A 6,587-nucleotide genomic window follows, 5' to 3' on the forward strand; every position below is an offset into this window, starting at 1 on the left:
AAAGATGGAATAGAGATGAAGGAATTTCCTAGTACGATGGTGAAGGGAAGTCCCAGGATGACAAATTTACTAAATCCTTCAGTTGGAGAACAGATATCTCCTAGGGGATATCTCCAAAGAAAGTGTTGAACCAAAAGATTATTTGATATGTTCCAACATATTTAGAGTTCCCTTAGAGTTTCGTGGGAGTGTGGAGATAGGTACATAGAATAGTAAATAAATGAGAAAATAGGGCAATTAGTTCCAGGAAAAAGTTAAAAGGTAGTCAAGAAAGAAAATGTAATTGCAGAATACTATGTAGCTCAGGTTTAAACAATGTATTATAATCATAATAATCTAAACACTGAATACCATGCAATGGAAAGATGAAGAAGAGGAATTACGTGTGTTAAGGGGGTAGGGATGAAAGAAAGAAAATCTAATCTTTTCTAGTAGGACATCAACAGATAATGTCTAAAACTGAAACATCAAGAATCACTTGAAAAGGGTATATTTAAGAAATGCAGTGAAAAATTCTAAAAGACACCGCTAAATGACTTGGAAGCAATTTTCAGAGGTGGGGAGGGATGGTATAGAAGATTATTTTTGTTATATACCTCAGTGATATTTGACCTTTTAAAATAAGAATAAATCTAATTTTGATAAAAATAATTTTATGGAAAGTTGGGCTGGATTATGGAAGGTCTTGAATGACAAGATGAGTTTGGATTTTATCCTATAGGTGATAATGGGCCCTTAAAAAGTCCTTTTCCTCCCCCACCAAAAACAACAAAAAACCACCTCAAAGATATTCTAAATCCCAGCCCCCATATCAATTCCCTTAACATTCTAGTTAATTGGCGCATCAAAATAGTTCTCCCTTACCACTGCTCAACCTCTTAATTAAAGGCCTTTCGCTCATAACCAAAGGAAGGGAGAAAGGAGGCAGAACATGTCTGGATCAAGACTGCTCCTGCACAGACTCATCTGACTCAATGGAATCAGGTGGTGACTTCTGAAACAGCATTATCACAGATTACCCGCAGGGGGGCTCCCAAATCAAGTCCGCCCCAGGGACATTTTTCCCTGGGTTCTTTGGCATTTCAGGTTGAAAGTCTCTTCTAATAATTTGTTACTTCATGGAGACATAAAGGGAGAAGCGCAACTAGCAGGGAGAAGGAATACTGCTAACTAGGGCCCAGGAAGTCCAGCATCCTTCTTTAAGAAACGAGTTATCAGACTCAGTCCCTCCTGGTTCATGTCCTTCTTACCCTACTCCAAAGATCAATTTTAGTGCCACAGTGTATCTAATAATATTGTCCAAAAACAGAACTCAGGACCAGTCAGAAGGATGCAACAATTAAAGAGAATGCCAAGTAATACGTAAAGCTTTCCTCCTTCCCATTCCAATTTCGGGGGGATTTTTTGTTTGTTTGTTTTTACTTTTTCATCTTGCTTATGATGTATCTTAAAGAGTCAGTATCTTCTGCTTTTTGGTGGTATCCTATGCTACTTAAAAGTCTGTATCTCCATGCCTGTTTCAGATGAATGATTTATAAAGCATAAAACCTGTTAAGTGATAATGTGCCATCTCTCCCCAGATATTCCTCGAGAGACCTAAATCCTGAGGCAGAGTACTAGCAATCAATACCCCCTTTTGTCTTTTTGTAAACTGCTGATTTAGCCTCCAACCTCACAATGACACAGACTCTGGCAGTGCTAGGGCACAGTAGTGACCTGGAGCACTCTCTTACAACCTTAATATAAATGGGAGACTGAATAGCTAACCAAATTTAGTGCTTTGCAATATGAAAAAAAATAACAAAACTTATTTATCCTTCCTCCTTCCTCCTGACTGTAAGTTTCTCCAATTCTGCGGTTCGTCCATAAATATCAGGGAGGGCCCCCAACTCAAAAAAAAGAAAGAAAGAAAGAGGGGGGGAGGGGGGAGGGAGGGAGGAAGGGGAGAGAGAGAGAGAGAGAAACAAACAAACAAACAAACAAACTTAATTGTGGTTAAAGCAAAGATATAGCTCTTATCGAAACGCTGGACAGAACCAGAGTACTTTTGGCAATAAAGTACCTCAGATGTGACCTCCTGATATCCACGCAAGTTCCTGTATCTAATAAATCAGGGTAAATGCCACACTTCAAGCCACCATGAGCATGTGAGGTTCAATTCCAAGACATAGACCCTACTAGCCATGGGGCTGATGCACAGAATGCAGGAACCCATACACAACACTGCATATAAAATCCATGCCTGGCACAGGATGCTCACCCAGATACAAACACGGTACACCCAAAACAGGCATAGACTTGACCAAATGCTCTGAAGGCACATGAACAGCACTGCCCACACCAGGGCTCATGAGAAAGGAACTAAAAAACAGGTGACGTTTCTTATGATCTATCCTAGTCAATCATTCTGACTGCCCAGGCAACTGCACTATTCGACACCTCCTTCCTGTGCCTCAATCAAGGTTCTTGTCTCCACTTGCTCCTCTGACATCATCCTGTCTTTATATTTTCTTTGAAATTCCTTGGATGAAAAATGAGTCATCTCTTCCTGCCAATACAGGCCTAAATCCCTTCCTGGTAAGTCATTCTTTTAAAGTCAATCCTCTGAGGGCAGGGCACCTCCTAGCGGCTCCTCCAGCTACCATTTCCACACCTCCCAGGAAAGAATGCTTCAGACCAAGATCAACAGCCTGCAGGAAAAATGTAAGAAATGAAAGACGTGAGGTTCTTGGCTGAGCTGGGAATGGGACCTGGAACCCAAGACATAAATTATGCATTCCAGTGAGACGCACAGTTGAGAGAGTAAGTAAGAACTGAAGTAGGACACAGAGTGTCACACTTAAAACTTAGAAAGGCTTCAACCTCAGAGTATTCACCTTGAAAGGTTTGGTTCCTGATATAAAGTGCCATTGATTATTCTGCAAGAACTGAGTGCAAACCTAATTTCTCACCTTAAAGTGCTGAGGCGACAGTAATCTGCCCAGTACTCAAGACAGTGATGCTCTAACTTCAAGATTCACAGTGGCAGGAATATAAGGCTGAGTACAAACTGACAAAATACTATTTATACATACAAATCATCCTAAATATTTTTGATAACAGCTTTACTGAATTTAATTCACATACCATATAATTTATCCTTTTAAAGTATACAATTCAATAAATCTTGGTATACTCACAGAGTTGTGCAACCATCACCACTGTGTAACTTTAGAACATTTCGTTACCCTCACAAGAAACCCTATATCCATCCATTAGCACTCACCATTCTACCATTCTACTGGCAACCACCAGTCTACTTACTGTCTCCATGAATTTGCCTATTCTTTATAATGAATTTATACAATATATGGCTTTTTGTGTCTGACTTCTTTCACTTAGCATAATATTTTCAAGTCTGATCCATGTTAGCATTAGTACTTCATTTAGAATGAATATTTTATTCCTTTTTATTGCTGAGTAATATTCCATTGTATGAATATGCCACATTTTGTTTATCTATTTATCAGCTGATGGATTTTGGGTTGCTTCCACTTTTGAGCTATTATGAATAATGCTGCTATGAACATCTGTATACAAGTTTTGTGTGGCTATACGTTTTCATTTCTATTGATGTATACTTAGTGGAATTGATGGGTCATGTGGCAACTCTAACTTTTTGAGGAACCGCCAAATTGTTTTCCAAAGCATCTGCACTATCTTACATTCCTGACAGCAGTGTATGAGGGTTCCAATTTCTCCACATCCTCCACGTGTCTTTTTGATTATAGTAGCCATTCTAGTAGGTATGAGATGGTTTTGATTTGTATTTTCCTAATGACTAATAATGTTTGAACATTTTTTTCATGTGATAATTAGCTATTTACATATCTTCTTTGGGGAAATGTCTATTCAAATTTTTTACCTATTCTCTCATTTGTGGGGTGTTTTTCACTTTTTTAATAGTATGCTTTGACGCACAAAAGTTTTTAATTTTTAACTTTATTTCTAATTTTTATTTTTTATTATTATTTATGCCTACAGCACCTGGTCTTCCTAGGTGGTCTCCCATTCAAGTACTAACCAGGCCGGACCCTGCTTAGCTTCCAAGATCAGACATCGGGCTTGTTCAGGGTGGCATGGCCGTAGACCATAGACCATGGCTCCACTGGGGCGCGAACCCAGGACCTTCTGCATGTAAAGCAGGCGTGATAACCACTACACTATGGAACCACATCCAAAGTTTTTAATTTTGATTAAGTCCAGTTTGTCTATTTTTTTCTTTTTCTTTTGTCACTTGTGCTTTTGGTGTCATATTTAAGAAACCATTGTTTAATCCAAGGTTGCAAAGATCTCTAAATTTTATCTTAATAGTTTTATAGTTTTAGCTCTTACACATAGGTCTATGAGCCATTTCAAGTTAACTTTTGTATATGGTATGAGGTAGGGGCCCTACTTCATTCTTTTGCATATGGATATCCAACTATCCCAGTATAATTTGTTGAAAAGACAATTCTTTCCAAACTGAATTGTCCTGGGACCTTTGTTAAAAGTGAATTGACCATAAATATACAGGGTTATTTTTGAACTCTTGATCTATTTCATTGATCGGTATGTCTATCTTATGCCATTACCACATATGGTTGATTACTGTAGCTTTGTAGTGAGTTTTCAAATTGGAAAGTGTGAGTCCTCCAATTATGTTTTCTTCTTCAAGATTATTTTGGCTATTATGGGTCCCTTGTGTTTCTATATGAATTTTAGGAGCAGCTTCTCAATTTCTACCAAAAAAAAAAGAAAGAAAGAAAAGCCAGTAGAAATTTAAGAAAGGTTGCATTGAATCTATAGATCAATTTAGGGAATATTGCCATCTTAACAATATTAAGTCTTCCAATTCATGAACACATAAAATAAAAAGCAATCTGAGCCACACTGTTTTCTGATATTTCGAGACAAAAATACTCAAATTTCCTTACGCCCTTTCAAATACTTAGCACACTGAAAACACAAGATTTGAGGATCCCTCCCCCCAAAAAATAATATGCTAAAAGCCACAAAGTATCTTTCAATTTCAAAGCAACAAATTATGCTTTGTTTCCAAAACAACCTAGCACTCAAAGACCTAAGACCTAGAGATTTAGTCAAGAATAGCTGGGGCTGAGTAGGGATGGCAGAGGCTCCGTGATATGCCAGGCCCCACTGGCCTTGGCTTATTCCACTTTAGTAAAGAAAAAAGTATGGAATAACCATGATCCATTTCTCTACCACAAATGCCTCAAATATGACAAAATAAAGTGTTCAGAAATTATCTCATATCTTCTTTTATGCAAATTGGCCACAAATCATTCTTGAGGGAAATGAAATCTTTGCATCAGTACTAGAATAGGGAACCAGAAATTTTATATAAAATGGACTTGTTTGTAACAATCTGGTTAGAAGAGGAGAGGCAATCATATTAAGTCTTAATCCAGCATTTATATGACAAACACTTCACTTAAATTTATGTATTGTGGCCGGGGTGGTAGTGGTGGAGATTATGGGGGTGCTAAAGGCCCTCTTAGCTCTCCTTTGGGTTGCTGCTACACCTACCAGACTAGAATAAAGACAAAGAACAGGATAACTTTATACTATAATATATAAACTATACAATTAACATTATGTAGTTAAGTAGGCAAAAAGCTAACCAAAGGCACTCACTTTAAAGCCTAGCATCAACTCTGACCTTTTCAATCACACAGCAAAGCTCTCACTTTCAAACATAATTAAATGCCTACTATATGTGCCAGGCAATGATCTTTACATACATAACTCTAATGCTCTCTAATTCCTACTCTTTCAGGTAGGAACTGACACTCCCATTTTATAGAAGAGAAAATTGAGATTTACAGAGACTAAGTACTTGTCCAAGATCACACAGCTAATAAGTAGCAGAGCTAGGACTTCAACTCAAGCATCTTCGATTCCTTATCTGGTGCTTTTCCCATTAGTCCAGTGGCTTTCCAAATATTCCAAATCTCTTGTCCATGCTTCATACCAAGACTTCAAGGAACAAGAGACACAGAAGGGCAGCCAAGTCCTACTCCAACTCTGTTCTGAGTGGAACTGGTTTTCCTAGACCAATTAGAACAACATGAGGGGTGGGGGGAAACAGGCAGAGGTGGAGATGGGGAGAAGGGGAGAGAGGGAGAGAGGAGGTGAGAGAGGAGGAGAGGAAGAGAGGGAGATGGGGGAGAGGGACAGAGAGAGAAATATGATTAAAGACAAAGATGGACATCATTAAAGAAGTGTGTGTGGGAGTTCACCTTGCAGCTAAAAAGGAACCTGAATAAAAGCAAGCAGCCCTGGTCAACAAAGAGAAGATGACTTCAGTCAAAACTACAAACTTTTTTTTCCTGATGATTTCCATTTCTCCCCTGCAAACAGAAGTTAAAATATCATTTAAGCAATGCTTAATCATTCTCCAGAAGTTCACTGTGGTTTAACTTATTATATTCTGACAGCATCCAGCATGCTCCTAGAAAACCCTGGAAGGGAACTAAAGAGACCATCAAGAGATTGTCCCAAGTTGGGCTAAAGTTGACAAGAAAGCAGAAGAAAACTTTCAATAA

General features: G+C 38.3%; 1 pseudogene; it reads right to left on the reverse strand.

Moving 5' to 3' along the window:
- Positions 1 to 4,014: 4,014 nt before the first annotated feature.
- Positions 4,015 to 4,130, reverse strand: LOC112473025 (annotated as a pseudogene).
- Positions 4,131 to 6,587: the final 2,457 nt, after the last annotated feature.

This window comes from Pteropus alecto, unplaced genomic scaffold (genome assembly GCF_000325575.1).
Source record: "Pteropus alecto unplaced genomic scaffold, ASM32557v1 scaffold39, whole genome shotgun sequence".
Taxonomy (NCBI): Eukaryota; Metazoa; Chordata; class Mammalia; order Chiroptera; family Pteropodidae; genus Pteropus; species Pteropus alecto.